This window comes from Cydia splendana, chromosome 5 (genome assembly GCF_910591565.1).
Source record: "Cydia splendana chromosome 5, ilCydSple1.2, whole genome shotgun sequence".
NCBI lineage: Eukaryota > Metazoa > Arthropoda > Insecta > Lepidoptera > Tortricidae > Cydia > Cydia splendana.
Genome location: NC_085964.1, coordinates 24,167,090 through 24,189,549, shown reverse-complemented (window position 1 = coordinate 24,189,549; position 22,460 = coordinate 24,167,090). Strand labels below are relative to the sequence as shown.

General features: G+C 38.5%; 1 protein-coding gene and 1 long non-coding RNA gene across 2 annotated transcripts in view; both read right to left on the bottom strand.

Annotated features, from left to right (window-relative positions):
- Positions 1 to 4,358, bottom strand: part of LOC134791044 (uncharacterized) — a 272,078-nt gene extending 267,720 nt beyond the window's left edge. The window contains exon 1 of the long non-coding RNA XR_010144242.1: positions 4,311 to 4,358. This is a non-coding gene — a long non-coding RNA (uncharacterized LOC134791044). The remainder of the gene's footprint in view (positions 1 to 4,310) is intronic.
- The window catches only part of LOC134790919 (neuroligin-1-like), a 294,263-nt gene that overhangs the window by 254,991 nt on the left and 16,812 nt on the right, over positions 1 to 22,460 (bottom strand). The gene's annotated exons all lie outside the window — the stretch shown is intronic.

Sequence of the window (22,460 nt, the reverse complement as noted above, 5' to 3'; positions counted from 1 at the left end):
ATTTTCTTCTATTCGTTTGGAGTAAATATGCGTTAAATTGCACAAAATTTTGCCAAACGCACTTAAATAAGGCAAGCTATATTCCTGGATTTCAGCTAGTTTGCTAGTTTAATCTAGCTATTAAGCAGAGAACTAGCTTCAATTTAGACTGTTGTAACTTAAGCTCCGATGATATACGGCTTACAGCAATCACTGCAATGGCCGCCAGGTATTCTGTGCTGACGTGTTAAAACGATATCGAAAACGTAGTGATCGCTCGCTCGCTCTAAAGCGCAGTCGCATAAGTGTGAGTGAAAAGCAGTGATGTTCGTATTTAATTGGTATTATGTTGGTGTTTGATTGTAAGTAAATAAGCCACCAGGTGCCACGAGTTTTACTGCATGAGTGATGGCCGGATCAATAGAATTATATGACTTTGATGACTTGCTAGAATATGCATAGATTATGATATTATACGTAAAAACCGCGAGTAGGACTCGCCCACCGAGGGCGGTTTTTAGTATTTGTTATTATAAAGGCAACAGGAATACATCATCTGTGAAAATTTCAACTGTGTAGCTAATGCAGCTATTACGGTTCATGAGATACAGCCTGGTGGCAGACAGACAGACAGACGGACAGACGGAGAGACGGAGAGACGGAGAGACGGACAGACGGACAGTGGAGTCTTAGTAATAAAGTCCCGTTTTTACGCTTTGGGTACGGAACCCTAAAAAGTGCCCATGGCCAGTGCACACTGCACGCTATAACGTCTACCTAGCCTACCCGGCCACAATGATACCCATCCCAATTTCCTGGGTAAGTACTTATATAAAATCTTTGTGGACTAAGCAACAAAATGCCTCGTATTCAGTCTTTTTTCTTGAGTTGTATTTGTCCTATCAGTTTCTATACCTCTATGAGTTATTCAATTATATTCCTTATTATCTTATCAGAAGTTCTGGTGAGAAAATAATCCTCATTTGAAAATTTTCACCCAAAGCATAATTTTATGCCATGAAAGCAAAATTTCCAAACAAATTGCACGATTTTCCCTCACTCAATCAACAACATACAACTCCAGCTGGTAAGTCTCGCAATCACGTCGCTTACTGCAGTTATTGTTTCTTTCTTAATCTTAAGTTTGCATGGAACAATGCGCCTGGAGAGCGGCCAAACAAACTTGCTTGCTATTCTGATTGGTTAACAATCGTCTCAGTAAACCAGCCTTTTGTGTAAGTTTTATTTATATTGAACCATAAGCCAGCAACAGAATTTTAGTATGACCATTAGCTTCTGCATTAGCAACTGGACGCCGTATTGTTAGTCATCCTAAGTATCGTTGTGTAGATAGACTGGAGGCAGATCTCCGTGAGCTCGGCTTCGGCGTGATACCGCTCTGGACCGAGCAAAGTGGCGTGCTCTTGTGTTGGAGGCCAAGACACATTTTGGGTCATCGCGCCAGCCAAGTAAGTGAGCTAATACAGCTTCTCGGCCGATAACTCGTGACATGGTGTAGAAATGTGCAATGAAGAATTGTGAAGGTGAGTTGTGGAACAAAAGGTACCTACCGGGTACCCATCCCAAACACGTAAAAAGCTTGCTGACAAAGATTTTTCTAATTTCGCTGGAACCCACATTATTCCGCCATTTTATTTCTCAGTCTTCCCTTACAACAACCATTTTGGGGATGCCAGATATTACCTACTTTCATATTAGTGTAAAGATCTATCAAACATTGACGTTTTGAGTTTTGACTAAGGATACCACGGAGTGAGAGCCCTACGTCTAACCAAGGAGCCGGGAGACTTAATTGGCGTTGGCGGGACAACATGGACTCCTTTTTAGGGTTCCGTACCCAAAGAGTAAAAACGGGACCCTATTACTAAGACTCCGCTGTTCGCCTGTCCGTCTGTCTATCACCAGGCTGTATCTCATGAACCGTGATAGCTAGGCAGTTGAAATTTTCACAGATGATGTATTTCTGTTGCCGCTATAACAACAATACTAAAAATAGAATATAATAAATATTTAAGTCCCATACAACAAACGTGATTTTTTGCGTAATGGTACGGAACCCTTCGTGCGCGAGTCCGACTCGCACTTGGTCGGTTTTTTGAGAGACTGGTCAGGTGAAGCTCAAATCGTGACAAAAGGAAAAAGAGAGAAAGGGCCTTTACCTTGCTGTGGGAGTGGGACACATGAGGCAATATTAATAACTTAGGTACGTGGTGATTAAAGTTATTAGTTATTAGTATTGCCCTCAAGGTCACAACCTATACTGGTGCACTCCGTAAGTTTCAAGAATAACAGCACTAAAGTCAGAGATATAAATCAACGTCGCGGTGCGCCTGAAAATTCAATAGTGAGCCCGACAGCTTTATGAGTTAGGAGCGCAGCAGGGAATAGTAAATATGGAGTCTAAAGATTGCAAATGCTCTGTTTGTCCGGTCGTTTATTAAAGTTACATAGTTTCCTAGTTCAATTTTGTAACTAGGGTTTTCCTATTCGATGTTATGGAGTTCTAGACGAAATAGTTGATTAATTCAATTAAAATGCGTTTTGGAGAATCCTGTTTTACATTTTCTACTTTGAAGCTTATAAACAATAATGAAAAATAAACACATTCCTATTTGGTAACCGGCTACCACATAGAAAATTAAATTTCACATTTCAGTGAATTTTGAATTTGTTGCCGATGTTTTTTTCTCGTCAGTTTTCAGTAAAATTTGGTGGATATAGATAGAGTTCCAATTTCAGCGTATGTCCTAAAAAAAATCCAAAACCTACGAGTATTCTATTTTCGTAACGCAATGAAACATTACATACATTTTCGGGAAATGTTGTGATTTCGTACTTATTCCGCCTACGACGAGGAGCTATTCAAACCAGACAAATTTTAAATAAATCTTAACGAAAAAAACATTCGTCGACAAAATCAAAATCGGCCCATTTTGTAGCTCGATAGTCACGTTTGAGCATGTTAAGTTAACCATATTGTATATTAACTAGTTATTACTCGTAAATATTTATTACCCTGTTACAACAAGCCACGCGGTAAATATTATACGACTTCCAATAATTAGGTCGAGATCTTCATCTCCAAATCCAGTTATACCTAATATAATTTTCGGCATTTTCCTGTACGTTATTAATAAAATAAACACATTTCATTAATTCATCATCATCATCATCATCATATCAGCCAGAGGACGTCCACTGCTGGACATAGGCCTCCCCCAAAGAGTGCCACAATGACCGGTCTTGCGCCACCCGCATCCAGCGGTCTCCCGCGACCTTTACCAGGTCGTCAGTCCACCTTGTGGGGGGTTTCATTAATTACCTAGGTATAATAGTGTATTTAAAGATTCGATCAGTAGATCTTTCCTATTTTTAAATCAAATGGATCTAATCCTGATTTCTAGCTAAACTAAATTTTAACCTTTAATTTCACGAACCTAACCTAACCTAACCAAGTGATAAAAATTTTACGAACACTAAACGTAATTCAACTATGTAAAAACATATTATAATGTAAGTCAATAGTATGTTTATATATTTACTGACAAATGAAAAGCTTTTCTTTTATATGTCAGTAGATTATATGTGAGGTCCCACGTGTAAAGGTACCTTATTGCGGTTGGCGCTTACGCTATTATTAACGCCCCTCCAATATTATTGCGGTGCTATGCGACGTACCTAAGCGCCAGCCGCCATAAGGTACCTTTGCCGTGGAACGTCACATATGTTCTGTCATTGTTACATCATGCCATTTTATGAACTCATAAAACAAAATTCCATTTATATTAATACAATTCATGCCCAACATGTTTCAACGGCGCGGCGTTACATTAATATTTGAACTGGGATCCACATAATCAGAACATAAATCAAACATTAAATGTGAAATAGTTCACGTCAAGAAATATTCGTCACAATATTTTCCGTTTGGGGCAATAAATAATTCAAGGCACGTCAAGAATGTCATTCTGCTTAGTGATGTGGCACGGGAATATTTTACCAATAGCCTAAAGGGATACTTAGTAGCAGAAATGCTTGTCTTAGGGATTTTCCCGTTTTCATCTTAAATTATCTCAGCATATAAAAATAATAGATTTTACATATTTTCCAGAAACATACATACAATATTAAATTTAAAATGTACTACTTTAATTTAAACTAAAAAAGATATTCTTATAGTGAAAACAGCAAGAATTTCGCTTGTGGCACCTTATCCCAAAATGATTTGTATGAAATGAATTTCTTTGTTCTTTCTTTATCATCAGACCTCCTAACCCTGCAAAAAAGGTTAACCTAATTAGTAGGTAAACCTTGTTCAGTTTAATCCTGTTTCGTCACGATGTTTTCATTCCCCAAAAGCAAGTGGTTAGAATATATATCAAATGGCAATTTGTAATAATATCCAAGGAACTAAATGGTATGAACCTACGACCTGTAACTTGAAAGCCCCACCCTATAGTCGCCAGCGATCTTCACATAAGCGGAAATATTACACTCACCTCGCGATGCTGTATGATGCAAAAAATATTTATTCCTATTCCTCAATAATATTTCTCGAGTGAGATAACATTGCAGATAATTTCGTCATGCACCCGTAAAGCACTTAATCTGTTAACAGAAACGCCGCTTTCACCAGAAAAACGAATAATTATCGGGAAATTCCCGTCCAAGGATTATGTTCGGTAGACGCCCATCACTACGGCCTCTGACTCGCGGGAATATATCTTGAAGGGGGGGAGGTTATGAAGAGGGGGGAAAGGTGGGAATTTAATTACTGTACGCAAGAAGACAGTCTTAATGATTTTGATGAACGGGCGAGAAAATAAGAAACAAGCTATGCAAGAAAAAATCGCTTCGTTGCAGGTGGGTATTCTGTAGTTTTAGTTAAAACTAATGTGAAAGGAAGCCATATTAAATAGTAAACTGACGTAGACTGATGATTTTGCTGATGGAAACTGTTATATGTACTTTACTTTCGAGTTTATAATTTTCACAACGAGGAGCAAGAGCCAACGCGAATGTCTGTCGATAAAGCTCTTGTGAACTTTTAAACGTGAATGATATTTTTAATTATGTAGTTCTTCGTAAAGCTTGTAAACTTTATCTACTAAAAAGCCCGGCTAAAAGTACCTACTGGCTCGCTGCAAAATTAGTTAAGAAGGCTTAAAGTTTTAAGTAGGGTAAAGGTTATTTTTGACCTCTCCTACTTACTGCGCTCACTGTCCACAACTTTTTAATTCTTGATTCCTGCGAAGCTACAATTTTAAGATGGCCAAGAAAATTCAAGTTTAGTTACGTACTCGTAATTTACATAACTACCTATTCGTAAGTATTTTTAACGGCCTAGTCTAGTCGGTAGTGATCTTGCCTACGAAGCAGGCGAGAAGCGGTTATTTACTTGTGTGTTCATGAAATAGTTGACAGAGAAGATAACGTTCGGATATCAACTCCAGCTGCATTATTGATGCGGCGTCTTAAGGATGATGACTCATGTTAGACCGGGCCGTGTCCGGCCCGGAGCTTCCGGTGCATCGTTTTCTATGGAAAGCATCATGATCGCCTGTCATGTCATAGAAAAGTAAGCTCCGGAAGCACAATCACGCAAAATAGGCGCAGGACGTCGAGTTGCGGAAAATCGCCCGTACTACAATGCAATACAAGCTCCGGAAGCTCCGGCCCGGACACGGCCCGGTCTAACGTGAGTAATCCTTTAGTTGCCGCCGCTGTATCTGTAATTTTCCTTGATAAAATGAGTGACATTCGCCGCCGCATTACCTTTTGCCGTGATTAGTAGTAGTAATCCAGTTTATTCTACATAACACAGCTTTTAGGTTCATAAAATTTACAGAAATAGATGTACAAGGGTGAAATTATCCCTATAAGAAATCGTCTTCCAGCTAACCTTCGAGTGGATTACGTTCGAGAGAGTGATTATGACGTTCGTTCCGTCATTTTTATTTTATCTAGGAATAGGGGATATTACTGCAATGTTCTGCCGCCAGAGTGCAGCACTACCGACTCAGTAAATTCATAGACTAACTTATACATACTGTGCCTTAAACTGTTTTTTGACAAGATTTCACAGACAATAAAAATTACATTGATGCATCAAGGCGGTTTGTTAACAAGGGCTTACCGGTAAACGCGAAAATCGAAATTTAGTTATCTGCCTCTTTATCGCTCGAATACGCAAGAGTGATAGAGAGATTAGATAACGAAATTTCGATTTTCTTGTTTCGCGGTAGGCCATGTGATTGACGTGACGTGTGATGTGTCAATGTGGTTTGTTTACTGTATGTGCCACAAAGGTGCCACCTACGCAGAGCTTTGCCTAATATTCCCTATTTAGAAGCAACAAAAATGTCGCACCAGTAATGTAGATGTAGTTGACATCTGAACGTTACCTTTATAACACTGAATATATAGGATCATTGCCGCCATATTTAACGTTGATCAGTTCGTTCATTGCCCGTGTAACTCGCTTAAGTAACTAAGTAACGTCGTCCATAATTCTTACAGTACTTTTCTATGCAAGTCGGTCGCTAACTTACTGCCGAAACGTGCTCGCTTCAAACGCCTTGTATATCTGTCAGAGAACTACCATTTACAGACGACAGCCAAGCGACTTTAGACTCTATTCTCGTTCGCTAAGAACTGCTTTATTCACCCAGGAAAGCCAAGGGATTATAGCCTCTATTTCCTTTCAGAAAGCAGTCACAAAGCCACGGTACAGGCAGTCACGAACGTAACATGCGCGGCCGGTTCATACGATACGTGTCGCACTGTATATTCGTATTGCTAACGCGAGTAAGGGTGAATTATGACACTTTATTGACTCTATTCCGATAATATGAGAAAAAATACGACATCGTCATACCTCGATTTGACGGGTCCAATTTGGTTTGCCGTTTAAAAAGCGCGAGGATTAAGTGAAACTTACTGTAAAGGTGACGTTCCGTTTCCAACGACAGCTGCACTGCCGTGGCCACTCGTTGGTGTTACTGTCAATTTGCATAGTAAAATGAATAACAATCCCAATTGACAGTAACGTCGCGACGGTAGTTCGAGCTGTCGTTGGAAATGGAACGTCACCTTAAGTCGATGTCGATAAAATTATGACGTAAGACAGTACCTGTGGCGTAAAGTCAATGGTGTGGACTGTAGTTGCTATAAGTTCCTATCGTAACACTATACTGATGTACAAGAAGGTGAGCGCGCTTACCGTTAGTCTTGTGGTCTGCAGCTGGCAGAGGCCGCTGCGGGTGGATTGCTGCTTCCTCGTTATTTACACGCACTGAATTATGAGTTTTTACTGGGGTTTTACTGTTTCTTGCGAATTAGGCGATCTATTTCTTTCGCGATTTTGCGGTGACACTGACACTGTCAGCTATTATTTTTCAGACTCTTTTTCCTGTGTCGCCGGCCAGTAGCCTCGCTACCTCAAGTAAATCAGTATAGCAGTATTAAGGTGGAATACTAAACAGTACCGTTATGTAATTTTTAAATTTAAATTTTATAACAGTTACAGTACATCTGGTGCTCCATTACCACACCCTGTGCTATAATAAGCACATTACGTAACTACGTCGAAAATTTAAACGGCCATATGTACGTTGTACGATACACGTGCGTATATATATGACGAAGCACCTGGAGGCTCGGCGGAACGCTTGTCATCGCTGGTTAACACATCCCGAGTGTTGGCATCGTCACTTTCATTATTGTCACCCATCGCGGTATAAATATGGGGAAAACGCGGAAATAAAAGCACGTTCTACACGTTTACAAATCACTGATTTTATTTAAATACGCTTTAGATTAAAATAACATGTGATTGGCACAATAAAATTGGATTAGGAGCCAATAGGTTAGAACACGTGCACCACCGCGCCCAGCCGTCACCAGAATGACAACTGCCGACCGGTCGGCGCCATCTTGCTACCCTATTCGGGGGGGAACCCGCTCCTATTTTAATACTACCTTCAACATTTTGATGACTGTCAATGTCAACATAATTTCAAAGATACCCTACATTTTAATAACAACCATAATATTTTGACGTTTAACCAATCATAACAAACATTGTTTGATAACTACCATTATTTACTACAATTTTACGTTCAATTAATCTAAACAAACAACTAAGTAACCAACATTCGCAAGTAATCTAAATATCAGAACAAATGTGGGCGCAATAATCGACAGCGCGCCGTCATATATCTTTCGCACTTGTACCGTAAATAACTATTACAATAAAATTAACTGAATTATTATTCGATGTCCTTTTAAATATCGTGAATGTGTTGTATCAATGTCAGATATTTACCTACAGTTACAATAAGAATATTATCAAAGAGATGTTACTTCAAATATAATTCACATTTGTTATTATATTTAGAAATAGCTTTTAAGATATCGATGACACTTGAGTTACTATTTAATTCATGACTAGTACTGGTATGTTTTTGCCCCCGAAAATCCAGGCTATGGCTGATGGTGATATAGTGGTTCTCGAGCGATCAACTCGTCCGCTCAACTAGCAAATGTAACAACGCCCTGTATACAGAGCTGCTTGAATTTTGAAGTTAATCTGATATTTAGGTTTGAACGTGGAGCATTTTCGAGAGAGCTTGTCACGAAAGCTAGTTAAGGTTAGCCGTCACAGAAGAGGTCATTTTCTGGAACCTGATTACGTCGTGCACGTAAATGCTTTAGTTTGCAAACAAAGCTTCTTGTTTAGATTTCGAAAATACCTACACAGTTGCATAATATGTTCATAGCTACTAACGGACGAATTTAAAGGAACTAAGGAACACAAAGAGCTAGATCACAAACGCTCACTTATGGAGAATAACCGGACAAGCACCCGTACACAAGGAGATCCAGACGCGGAAATGGCATTGGGTTGGGCAGATCCTCAGGAAACCTGACACCCACCTATCCAAAGTGGCCCTGACCTGGAAGATGCCCGGCAAACGGAAACATGGTCGCCCTAAATCTACTTGGCGCCGTTCTGTGCAGCAAGAGCTGGGTGTATTGGGGATGGGGTGGGAGGAGGCTACCCAAGCTGCCCAGGACCGGAGTCAGTGGAAGGAAAAGATTCGAGCTCTACACCCCAGCAGGGGGTAACAGGATGGAAAGAAGAAGAAGAAGGAACACAAAAATAAAATTACTAATTTTGAAATTACTTTAGGTGCTGTAAATCAAGTAATTAAACCTTTTTTGCGTTCCTCTAAATTTGTCCATGAGTATACTTTGAGCATGTATTATTAGGTATAAATTTAATACCTAGTCGTAAAAACAATAAATACTAACTAATCTTGCCACAGATAACTTTGACTACCTACTAAACGGAGTACATAGACAATTGAGGTCACCACACATAGGTACATATTCACTCTCGTACAAATTTAGTGTGAGAGCGCCACTGATTATTTCTGTTGCATCGACAATTACGGCTAGTACTCGGGTACAAATGGAACATATTTTCCTGAATTTCAGCCCTATTTACCTCATTTTTAAAATGGCAACTATAGTGACCAGCATCCAGCATTGGAACATTTATTAATTTCAATTAAAATATCTGTAAGCCAGCGTCACATGCAGTGCGTGACCCATATGGCCTAATATGATCGCACACTGTGGAGACGTAGCATACATCGTCGCGATCCTCAGCAATGAGGGGCCGAGGAAGAAGAACAAGCTAGCGCATAGTTAAAAATAGGAAAAAGAAATCTCTTGGTGATAAAACCGACATTTACATTCGTAAGACAGAAATACACATTTTAAATAAAAGAAAACGCTTCTATTATTAAATTGTTCCAAATTTAATGCGCTGCCGACCCAGCACACGCCGAAATTAAAGTATCCTCAGGTCCTCGGAGACCTCGCGTTCCCGAGGAACCCCGAGAGGGAACATTCCTGAAATGTGCGTTTGTTTAACTCTGTAGGCCCAATTCAAATAAAAAAACCGGGCAAGTGCGAGTCGGACTCGCGCACGAAGGGTTCCATACCATAATGCAAAAAAAAAAACAAAAAAAAGCAAAAAAAAAAACGGTCACCCATCCAAATACTGACCACTCCCGACGTTGCTTAACTTTGGTAAAAAATCACGTTTGTTGTATGGGAGCCCCATTTAAATCTTTATTTTATTCTGTTTTTAGTATTTGTTGTTATAGCGGCAACAGAAATACATCATCTGTGAAAATTTCAACTGTCTAGCTATCACGGTTCGTGAGATACAGCCTGGTGACAGACGGACGGACGGACGGACGGACGGACGGACAGCGAAGTCTTAGTAATAGGGTCCCGTTTTACCCTTTGGGTACGGAACCCTAAAAACGCTTATTAGAAGTCACAGCGGTATGATACAGATCTGTCAGTGTCAAAAGTGACGTTTTTTTGGTTGAATAAATGTCACTTTTGATACTGACAGATAGGTATCGTACCGCTGTGACTTCATATAAGGTCAAAAGACAAACGGCGCGATTCGGGAAATACATTCGAGATTTACTAGATATGAAATAGTAAAGATATGTGACGTTCCACGACAAAAGCGCTTACGCTATTATTAACGCCGCTCCAATATTATTGCGGCCGACATAAGGTACTTTTGCCGTATAACGTCACATATCTTTACTATTTCATATCTAGTGAATCTCTAATTCATTTCCCGAATCGCGCCGTAACATAGTTTATTTTGCTCGGGTCAAGACAAACAGTATAAGGATTCCATACTGTGATAGTCTTACCCCACCTTACCTTAAACATTGTTCAATTCGGGCTGTGTGGCTCTAGTGAGAAACGGTACACGTTTCATATTTTTATAATATTTTTTTGACATGCTGATATGATCGAGCTAAGATTTGGCCTAAATTATAAAAAGCCGATGACAAAGTATAGTATTTATTTCGTACCAAGGTGACCTGTGCGGCACCACCAGTTGGGCATTGACATAAACGAGCGAGATGTATAGAAAGTAAATAACATAAATGTTAGCGTATTATGTCAGTTTTAACACTGTCAGTGACTTCATGGTACGGGTACTGTACGGCTACCACCAGTTTTGACATTGACATAACGCTCACGTTTACGTAACTTACTTTCTATGCATCTCGCTCGTACTCGCATATGCGAGCAATAGTGCAAGCGAGATGTACAGAAAGTAAATTACGTAGACGTGAGCGTTATGTCAATGTTAAAACTGATGGTAGAGGCTCGGATGAAGAAACTCTTGAGAAAACAACGCAATCGCGTTTAGTTTTTCTTTATTATAATCATCGAAGTACGTTCATTTAATATCTTTGGTTTGACGATTAAGACATTATTCATTTAAAATTAGAAGTCGCTCCGTCTCTCCCAAGGAGCAGTAAGTAATTGGAATCATTCTGGAACAGACAGCCATGACGTATTTTTTTGTATGGACTCGAATTAAAATAATATACATACATGAAACGTTTTTGTAAGCTAAAACTCTTCCCCATTAGGTCGTCACCCCTCTTTATGCAAAGGCAACTCATTTTCTTTGCCAGTTTCGCGACATAATTAAGCAAGCTCAACGCCGATAGCTTTAGACCAGTGTTGGGCATTCAAGAATAAAATCATTATTTGAATAAGAATTTGTAGGAATGAAATCATCTCGATTTTATTCCCGTCAAAAATATTCAAATAATTTTGGTCGGGAATAATTCGTATGAGAAAAAATTGAATGAGAATAACATATTCTTAATCAAATAAATATAATCATGATTTTTATTCGAAATAATATTCCACGAATAAAAATGTGGTCTGGGTACCGTATAGGTACTAATTACGTATAGTTAGGTAGATGTAATAGTAGTTAGTCTCTTGTCTAATTGATACCCATTTTATGGAATAAAATCTTACAAATTGACTGTCGCATAGTTTCAGTAACCGTATTATTTTTAATTTACTAACCAAATCATTAGGTTCAATTTAGCTGCTCTAGGGGCCTAGCCAAGATGCCAATCGCTTGCGCTCCGACAACGAAGCGCTTTCTGTCTCTATCACTCTTACATATTAGTGCGATAGAGAGACAGAGATAGCGTTTCGTTGTCGTAGCGCAAACGATTGGCATATTGGCTACGCTTCCAAGGTGCCTAGCCAATATGCCAATCGTTTGCGCTACGAGAACGAAACGCTATCTCTATCGCACTAATATGTAAGAGTGATAAAGACAGAAAGTGCTTCGTTGTCGGAGCACAAGCGCTTGGCATCTTGGCTAGGCCCCCAGAACAGCTAAATTTACCTAATGATTTGGTTATTAAATTAAAAAGAAAAATTGTCATCTTGGCTAGGCACCTTGGGTGCGTAGCCAACATGCCAATCGTTTGTGCTACGACAACGAAACGCTATCTGTCTCTCTATCGCACTAATATGTAAGAGTGATAGAGAGAGACCATACGCAACTCTACGGAGCGTTAACGTTTGGCATATTGGCTAAGCACCCTGATCGGATGATAGAACTAGATAGTGTATAGCGGAACTCTGCAATGTGTACTGTACCTAAACTAAAGTAACAAATATCAATTCAATCCGACTTTTAAATAGAAGGCTGAAAATCAACTTACAAAATATGACCGGTTGTACTACAAAAATTAACTTAATTCTAAATAACATTTTAATTGAATAAAACCTTATTTAGAATAGTCCCACTTCTAGAATAATTATTTTGTTTTTTATTCCGCATTTAAAATAAAAGTCACATGATTTATTCACCTTAATTTTATTCTAAAATAACTAGTGCAAGAATTATTGTAATTCAAAACAATTTGAATAAGAATAAAATTTCTGTTTTTATTCTTATTCTTATTCAAGTTAATTTTTGCCCAACTCTGCTTTAGACCGACGAGCGTCTGAGGCTGACATAAGTAAAGTATAAGTACTTTGTCTAGTGTTAAGTAAACCCGGAGGCTTATTCTTATTATAATAATAGGTTATGAACTTGATCTAGATTTGTTTTTGATATGATCTACCTAGATCTAGCTGTAAAAAGTGAGATTTCTGGTTGAAAATATGTCACTGTTGACAGCTGGCAGATCATATATCTATAACGAAACCAGATCAAATTTATAACCTATTATTACAATCAAAATACGCATCAGGAGCGGCGTGCAAATCCGCAACAGTGTGATAAACGAGGAAAGGATGACTCACACTGGAACGTATCGGGTCCGGCCCGAGTCGATTACAGGCCGAGCCAGGCGAGCTAAAGGATGACTCACGTTAGACCGGGCTTACTTTTCTATGATATGACAGGCGATCACGTGATGCTTTCCATAGTAAACGATGCGCCGGAAGCTCCGGGTCAGACACTGCCCGGTCTAACGTGAGTCATCCTTAACACCGTGCTTTCCGCAACTTTTCCAGTTACGTCACCGTCAACGTTACGAGTCATAACACAGCCACTGATAATGTTTTATTATGTATTCTTATGTGTTATCTGTCGTTGCATCACCGAGTGCCTGCGGAAGACCAGCGCTGGCATCATAACAAGCGTTAAGCTGAGTTGGGGCCAAGTTTCATGATGCAAAATTAAATTCTGATTTTTCTGCCTTTGTTGTGTGTAAATATTCGTAAATGTATTGTGATCATCACGAATTATCATCTTCACAAATTATTACTTATCTTGTTTCTTTCTTTCTTTTTTTCATAAGATAAAGACACATTAACATTAGAGTGACCGTCGAACAGCAAATCATAACCCGCCCCGTCTACGCCTGCACTTCGGATCCTCAACGAGCCACTTCCGAGCCTCGGTGGTCACGTGACGCTTTCTATAAAAACGAAGTGTCGGACGCCTCGATCCGGACCCGGACTATTCTAGCGTGAGATCTCCTTAAAAGTACGAGTATGTTATAGTTGTATACACGGATCAGGGGTTAAGCCTAACCGCGCTGTATCGAGTTTTGTAATCCGTGGGGATATTTTGATGCACGCGCTATGGATGTACGAGCTAATGCCCGGTTCGGTACCGATAACGGGAAAATGTGTACAGTCGCCTGCAATAATATGTTACACAACAAAGGCTGCAAAAATATCTGACACGATCTTATTTGTAGAGCCATAAGATCGTGTCAGATATTTTTGCGGCCTTCGCAGTATAACATATTATTGCACGTGACTGTACAACATTTATTTATCATTGCCCATAACAAAAGCCTTTATTATTATAATAAGCGCTTTGTATGAGGCCATTATATGTTCGTACTAAGTAACATCTCACTGGCGTGAATGTACCGATCGTTAAGGCTGTGCATCGCAAAATAACAGGATCTTAGAAAGGTGGCAGTGGCTAGCCCCGGAAATAAACAGATGTGATTTTCGGATATATGTTTCTTGACTATATGATAAGAGATTTCATGCTAGTCGAAACACGAATGCTTAAAATTTTCTCGATAGAAAATAAATCCAAAGTTACCTCTTCATTTTCCTTAAGTACCTCAGTGCAACTAGAAAACACATCCATATCCAGCATAATCCACTTTAAAGTAAAGGTTTTCATCTCGTCTTAATTGTCATGGCAAAGAATATTTACTTATTATCATTATACCAACGGATTTATCATCGTTTTTGATTTTATGAATTCAACTGAAAACGCCCATTTTACGCAATTCGGCTTCTCATTCTGTCATGCGTCAAAGTCATAAGTGCATCCTTTATGCCAGTAATGTTAGATGGCCGTCGGGCCTCAAAGAGGTAAGACCTATGTCAAATCGCGCAGCGCTCCGGATTACGTAAAATTTACATAATATATCCAATAAACGATGAGTCGTAGCTCCATTGAGTAGTAACGGAATCGGAGGTCTACAACAGGTGGTGATATCTTTACAGGCCTATACGTTACGCATGTGTGCGTGTTTGCTTAGCTAAGTCAAAATATATACTCTTTGATCAATTACAACGGGTTAGGAAATTTCGACAGTTGTTGTAATGTACTGGTGGCTGTGTGATATTAGGCATCAGTGAAAATTGCGTCGCCTATGAGTGACCGATCTTCGGTTCTAAACTGAACCATCCTCAATTTTTTGTATTTTTTTTCGAAAATATCTATAAAAATATTATTTTTGCTTATCTTATTGTAATATAAAAATAAATCGTAAAATAAAATTATTAAATTTTAAAGGCTAGACAAAATAAACTAAGTGCTAGAACTGCTCTCGGCTAAAACGGGTAGGTAATTCAAGAGGGTAATTTAGGCTCCGTTGTATTTAGTATTTAGCTTAGTAAATGGAAGGTATGTTTAGTGGCTTAGCAAAAGAGAAGGTATAATTAGGGAAAAGGTAAACGTGTTTAGCTGTAATGATGAGAAAACGTGTTATTACAAGTATTTCGAAGTGAACAATGTGAGTTTCGTATAACAGTTATTAGGGTTGAAGATTAAGCGTTTCGTTTTCTTGAGCATTTTTGTAATAGTTTATTTATAATATCGTCACGTTTATATGAATGTATAACGTATTTTAAATGATTATCTTGTGCAATCAAAATAACTAATAATCAATAATTAGATCGGTCAAATTTTACTTAATTTTCAATTTGTGATGTAGGCGTAAGCAACAGCGAAAACTATTTGAAAATCAGAAATAAGCTTAAATTATCTTAATAATATTTGCTGTATAAGTAGGCAAAAAACCGAAAAATCCATGTTTCCAGGTGTCATTTCCAAGAAAATTATGAGTTTCACGCAGTGACATAAACCTCATAGTGAACTTAATCTGCAAAGTTTACATATGCATTTTTCACAAAAATAGATTAATGGCTGTGTCCTATAGGTACGTACGTAATGAATAAACCTTATGTATCGTCTGCAAGTGAGAAGGAGCGATATTATTAAGTTCCATAATCCGGTGTAGAGCAGTTAATTGCAGACAGAGCCAAAGGCCGATTCTGAAAATTACGGTTTTCATCGTATTTTGATACGACCTTTAGAGTGAGCAACAATAAGCGTTAGCGGCTCGCGCTGTCTCATAAGGCATTTCGCTCGCGCTTATTTTGTGCGTGAGATGCCTGAAATACGACACAAGGCCGTATCAAAATGTAAAAAAACCATCGCCCTGGTTCGAACTTTAAGATACCTGCGTGAATAATTTGCTAAAGATCGTTTTTGTTTGAAGAAACGTCACTTTTGACACCGACATATCCGACCTATATCGTATCTTTAGCAAAATTTTGACACAGGTATCTTAAAATTCGAATCAGCCTGCATATCGTCGGGTGACAAGCAAAAGTCACTAACTAACATCATTGAAATTATTGGACAATAAACCGTGTTACAAGTGTAATAAAGTGCATTGTTACTTTAATTTTTTGATAGTACTTAGTTAGTTTTGCTTGTCACCCGACGATATATTATTATCAAATTATTCCAACAGAATCAGAGAACGATTCAGAGTTAACTTGAATTTATTATATTTTAAACTGGTTTTGTCACACCTTGAAGATCGTTCTCGCTGTGTGTACGCGAAATGAAACGAAGTTCGTCCGTAAGATGCACGTAAATCCCCAAAACGGTCGTCAAAATCGTCAAAACCTTTTCCAAAACATAACAAATTGTTTTATCAGAATCAGGTTCTCGGCCCAGCGAGTCGCCTCTGTGCGAGTAATCTGTATGCATCTGCTTACTTATTTAGACTTGAGCGCAGACAAATGGCGGACTTAATGAGAAACAGTAATCTCCACCAGTGAGCGAAATGAATGTGGGATTAAGGCGTTAACACGGTTGTTTATTAAACTTGCATGGATAAGTAGGTGAATGTGGATTTATCCTTTTTAATTATTACAAGTATATTAAATGGTATAAAATGGCGAATAAGTATTAATTTACTAAACTAGGAGCACTTTCTACTATAGCAACAGGCAAGAAACTTTGATAAGCGTAAGTATTGATTAGGTACAGTCACCAGCAGAAGTTGCTAAGCGGGCGAGGTGTTCAAAATTACCTTGACAGTTGACACGCTCTTATTCTCTTAACAATAAACTCGCGTCAAGATCATTTTGAACACTTGGCCCACTTAGCAACTTCTGCTGCTGACTGTACCTATGAATAGTTTCTGGGTTTATAGATCTTTGCCATTTTCATAATACCCCGCTTTCGAAGTTACCCAAATCCACCTTACGTATTTTACCGATAAAGGATGACTCACGTTAAACCGGGCCTTGTCCGGGCCGGAGCTTCCGGCGCATCGTTTTCTATGAAAACCATCACGTCATGTCATAGAAAAGTAAGCCCCGGAAGCTCCGGCCCGGACACGGCCCGGTCTAACGTGAGTCATCCTTAAACAAGTATATTATGTACCACACACAACCTTTAAAATACACAGGATCTAGTTTAAAACTTTTTAAAAACAACACATAAAATTAAAACAAAGCCCGATGGAGTGTCCTTAGTTCCTTGGAGCTTGGGACGGATGTTGGTGTGGGATGCTACCTGCGTAGACACACTGGCACCGTCCCACCTCCAACGGACTACTGTAAAAGCGGGCGGAGCGGCGGAAAGCGCCGAAATTCTAAAACGTAACAAATATAAGAGCCTCGGTAGAGAGTACCATTTTGTACCATTTGGTGTTGAAACTCTAGGTCCATGGGGTCCCAGCGCGCATAAGTTGTTCGCAGAAATCGCGAAGCGTCTGGTTGACGTAACTGGTGACCGAAGAGCTGGCGGCTACCTCGCACAACGTATCAGCATTGCGATACAGCGAGGAAATGCCGCCAGCATCCTTGGTACAATGCCTCAAGGGCCTATTTTAGATTTAAGCTAGTTATTAATTTTGTTTAGTAGTACCACTGTATATATTTTGTATGTAAATAAATGTTTTAATAATTAAAAAACAAAGCTAACATTAAATTAAAATACCTGCACAAGTATTTTCTAACGATGCATAATTTTCCGTTTCACGCAAAAAATCTTCAGTAAAAACAAACGACCGCCTTAATAAAAACCAAGCTACGGAACTTGAGGCAAACAGACAAACAGTATCTCAGCATCTGACAACTGTGCCATAAAGCGGGCTTATACCGCAATAACCCCCTTTCCCCCCAGATTGCAGCATTAGGGTAAAATTTTAAAACAGCGAGTTTTATGAACGTTGCTCGGAGGCTGATGCTGATATTAACTATTTGATATGGTTTTTATCTGATTTTGATACGACCTTGAGTCAAGTCATTAGGGGCCCGATTCGGATTTTGAAATAGACATCTATTAGACATCACCAAGATACGATAATGATATGTTTAAGATCTAATCTGTCAAATTTGACATTTGCACGATTCTGGAGATACCGTTGAACGATTTCCACAGGATATGACTTAGAGATCCAATTCACATCTAAGTAATAGATATCTTACTCTATCTAACTTAAAAGTGACATTGGTTGCCCGAATTGCACTGCGAAAGAGAACTAGTTGATATCTAAACTATAACGTATAGTACGTGTCGTCTCTTGTGAATATCTTGAAGTTCGAATACGGCAGCAGATATCTCACGCGCGACAATAAAGATACCGTTTGGATTCAGTTGCTTGGTGCTGACAAATGCAATCGGGAGTCGCCTAGGCATGTCGACGCTCAAACTTAGGGTTTAGGGTATGGATTCAGAATTTCAGAGTGCACCAGCGTTACTGTAGGAGTTAGGGTAACATTCCATTTCTGACCGCAGCTGCACTACTAGTACGAACGCGTCGGTGTTATTGTCAATTTCCATAGTAAAATGAATGGTAGTGCTGCTGTCGTTGGAAATGGACTGTCACCTTAATGCAGCGCGACATTACTGCCGACTGCATTGCGGACAGCATCATCCATTTCGAAATTTAGCTCAGGATACATGGCAATTAACCGTATTGTAAAATTTATTTTTAATAGAGTTAAAAATAATATTAATTTTCATATCAAAACGTTATAACAGAATCGGCGTCCAGGGAACTGGTTTGAATTTAATTTTACGAGACCTTGTACCGTTTAAAAGTTCTGCTACATTAAAATATCATTAAGAAGCGCTGTGGGTGTTCGCGAAACTTGAGGAACATAAGGAATGGCGTTTCCCCGCGAATAGCGGTACTGGAATACTTCGAAATTTTACAATGATGAGGAAATATACTTGAAATTATTATAAACCGATGAAAGACAGGCCAACGGATTTTTTTACTGAATTACGTTTTAGTTGCTAGTAATTCCTATATTGTCTTAAATCGTCACACCACTCACGACGTGTTCATCCTCACACCTTAGACATACTAAAATGGTCGTGCACTGTATGGTTTAAGAGGAATTTTCCTCCCACAGGGCGCTCCGGCTGTGGAATGAGCTCCCTGCCGAGGTTTTCCCGAGGGTCCTCAGTATAGAGTCCTTCAAAAATGGAGTGTACGTACAAGTTTTTAAAGGGTCAGAAATGCGCATGTAACACCTCTGGAGTTGCAGGCGTCCATAAGCACGGTAACTGTTTACCATCAAGCAGGCCGTATGCTTATTTGTATGTATGTATGTATGTATGTATGTAAACACTTTATTGTACATAAGACAGGTTAAATTACAATGGGACAAAAATATATATCATGTACAAAGGCGAACTTATCCCTATAAGGGATCTCTTCCAGTCAACCTTTGAGCAATTGAGAGTAAATTAAAACAAACAACCGACGACGATTTGCTACCGACGTGGTATAAAAAAATCCTGAGAACTAATAAGGTGAGGAATAAAGAGCTTGAATATTGAGCTTGAGTTGGAATAAATTGTACTGAATAATCCTTTCCCTTATCTTTGACGTGAAATGACGTGCCACTACAAGTGAACAACATTGACGTCACCATTAAGGCACGTCACGGAGCTCTAGTGTTACTCAACGGAAGTTCAACGTAGGTTCCTACGTGTTTCTAGACTTGTATAGATCCATCACTTTAGACAAAGAGGTAGTGTCACATTTCAACCAATTCACACAAAACCTTATCATATTATTGATAAGTGAAAACCGCATGAAAATCCGTTCAGTAGTTTTTGAGTTTATGGCGAACATACAGTAAACCTAGAATATATTTTGCTGAAGCGATCGACATCAAAATCAAAGTGATATGTTAATATTTAGTTAGTGGAAAACGTTATCTCCAGAAATGGATTTTGTATGGAAAAAAGTTACTTTTGTCAGTAGCTATATTTCCCTCTTAGTACTTGTTAGGTAGTATTGAAATAAATAAAATCAAAAACATCAATATAACAGTAATAAATATTATCAAATGAGTTTACCCCGCAAAAACTTTTCCACCTAGTGGCTTAAATAAATTATTGTCCACCGTGATAACGAACCCAATAAATAACGCTATATCAGTTATTTACATCCGTGCAAAACAAAACATTGTGACTGCAATTATTTAATGAATTTATAGTCCGCCGCGCCATTAGGTTTAAATTTTAAAACGGACCGAGTTTTATTTGGCCATGGCCGTAAAGTTTTACGGGCCGGGAATGAAGGCGTTGTTGAAATAAGACGTTATTTATGGGGCTCTCAAGCTTCGCCGGATTGAGGGCTTGTAGGTCCTAAATATTGGAAAAATATAACTCTGCTATTGAAGGAATGGAATTGCGTAATGTTGTAATTTTAAATTTAGGTTAAAGCCGCTTTTACATCAGTTAATTTTCTTAAGTTAGGTTAATAGATCAAATAGTGCTGTTATCAAAAATATACATTGGCGTGTAAAAATGTAAATAGGTATGTTTTTAGTATCATTTCGTTTTTGGTGCAAGATTTTACTTCTGACTGCACTTTTCTTTCAACTGTCATCTTTTATTCATTAAAATAATTCTAACAATCCCAACCTCAACTAGGTTACGTTGTTTTATCGACTAGTCACCTAGAAAGAAAATCCGGTCTTCATCAAGTCAAGTATCGGATATTAGTTAGATCTTGCGACAGTTGCGACTTGCGACCTTTTGGACCGAATCGCTCTTAACCAACTGTACGTCTACCATCAGTTTTGACATTGACATATACGCTCACGTCTACGTAACTTACTTTCTATGCATCTCGCTCGTACTCGCATATTAGTGCAAGCGAGATGTACAGAAAGTAAATTACGTAGACGTGAGCGTTATGTCAATGTCAAAACTGGTGGTAGACGTACTGAGCTATCGAAGTTACCTACTAGAAGCGTGCACATTTCACCATTCTTTCCTTTTATAATTAATATGTTTTCGTTGCGTTCAAATTTAAATTTTGTAATAGCGATATTACGTGCAGACGTGTTTGCTTGATAAAATGGATTAATACTCGTAATAATGCATTTTCACCAGTCTCTTTATTTTATTATAAAATTGTAGATGTCTGTTTGGCCCTATGGTTGACTGGTAGAGAATGCCATTTGGCATTAAGTCCGCCATTTGTACATTTTTGTATATACTTTGTGCAATAAAGTTTAAATAAATAAATAAATAAATAAATTAATACCAAAGGCCCAATTGAAGTTGGAAGTCGTGTTCAATGTAGATATACCTATCTTCAAATATTTAACCATCACATATACTACGTCACTAAAACGACAAATTTAATAAAACCCTATAAATAGAACATTGACGTTATAAAAATATAGAAAACTATAAACTGTAGCCAGCACCCTCCAAAAAGGCTATCGTTAACTCGTGTTTTCATACCTTACATAAAACGTGGCGTGGGAGGTTATTCTTTTACGTAAGGCAGCCATTTAAAATACAGAACAGTCAGTTGGCAAATAAGGTTTGTTATTATTTCATTAGCCAGAATAATTAACTGGTTAAATTAAAAACAAACCGTTTTTTAATTAAATGTTGAGTATTGTCGGTCGGAATGAATAAATATTGCCGTTCTATTTTTGTTGTGCGAGCTTATGAACGGAGTTCTCCTCATCAGAACCCCTAGTGTAAATGTCATTCAAAAGCGTGACGAGCGTTCATGACAAAAATGACGAATGTCATTTATTTTTCACATACATCGTTATCTACATGGTGTCCATATTACCCTAATTCCTCCCTTCCCTACAGTTCAGTGTCATGCAATCTTTTCTAGATCAGAAATTTTTCTTCAGAAATTTTATTCAAAATAAAACAAAACGAAATACATTTTCCAGCGGCATTGCATAAAACAATACATGCAGCAGCATATAATATTTCTCTCAAAGCTCGAGAAGCTTCGCGAAAGTTCAAATAAAGCACAACTGCGAGCTTCACGGGTCGCGTCTTTACGACACAGATAATGAGGGACGGAACTGTGACGTAAAACAGACGGAAAATAATGCGTTTCGTTGCCTAGTAACATCTTTATGTTACTAGGCAACGAAACGCATTATTATCTTTATACTACACGGTAAATTATTTATCGAGAACGAAGCACTGTAGTATAATAATAATACCTAAATTGTATGCTTGAGAGCGTCAATAAGTAATCAAATAGTAGAAAATAAATGAGGGCGTCACTTTCGTAACT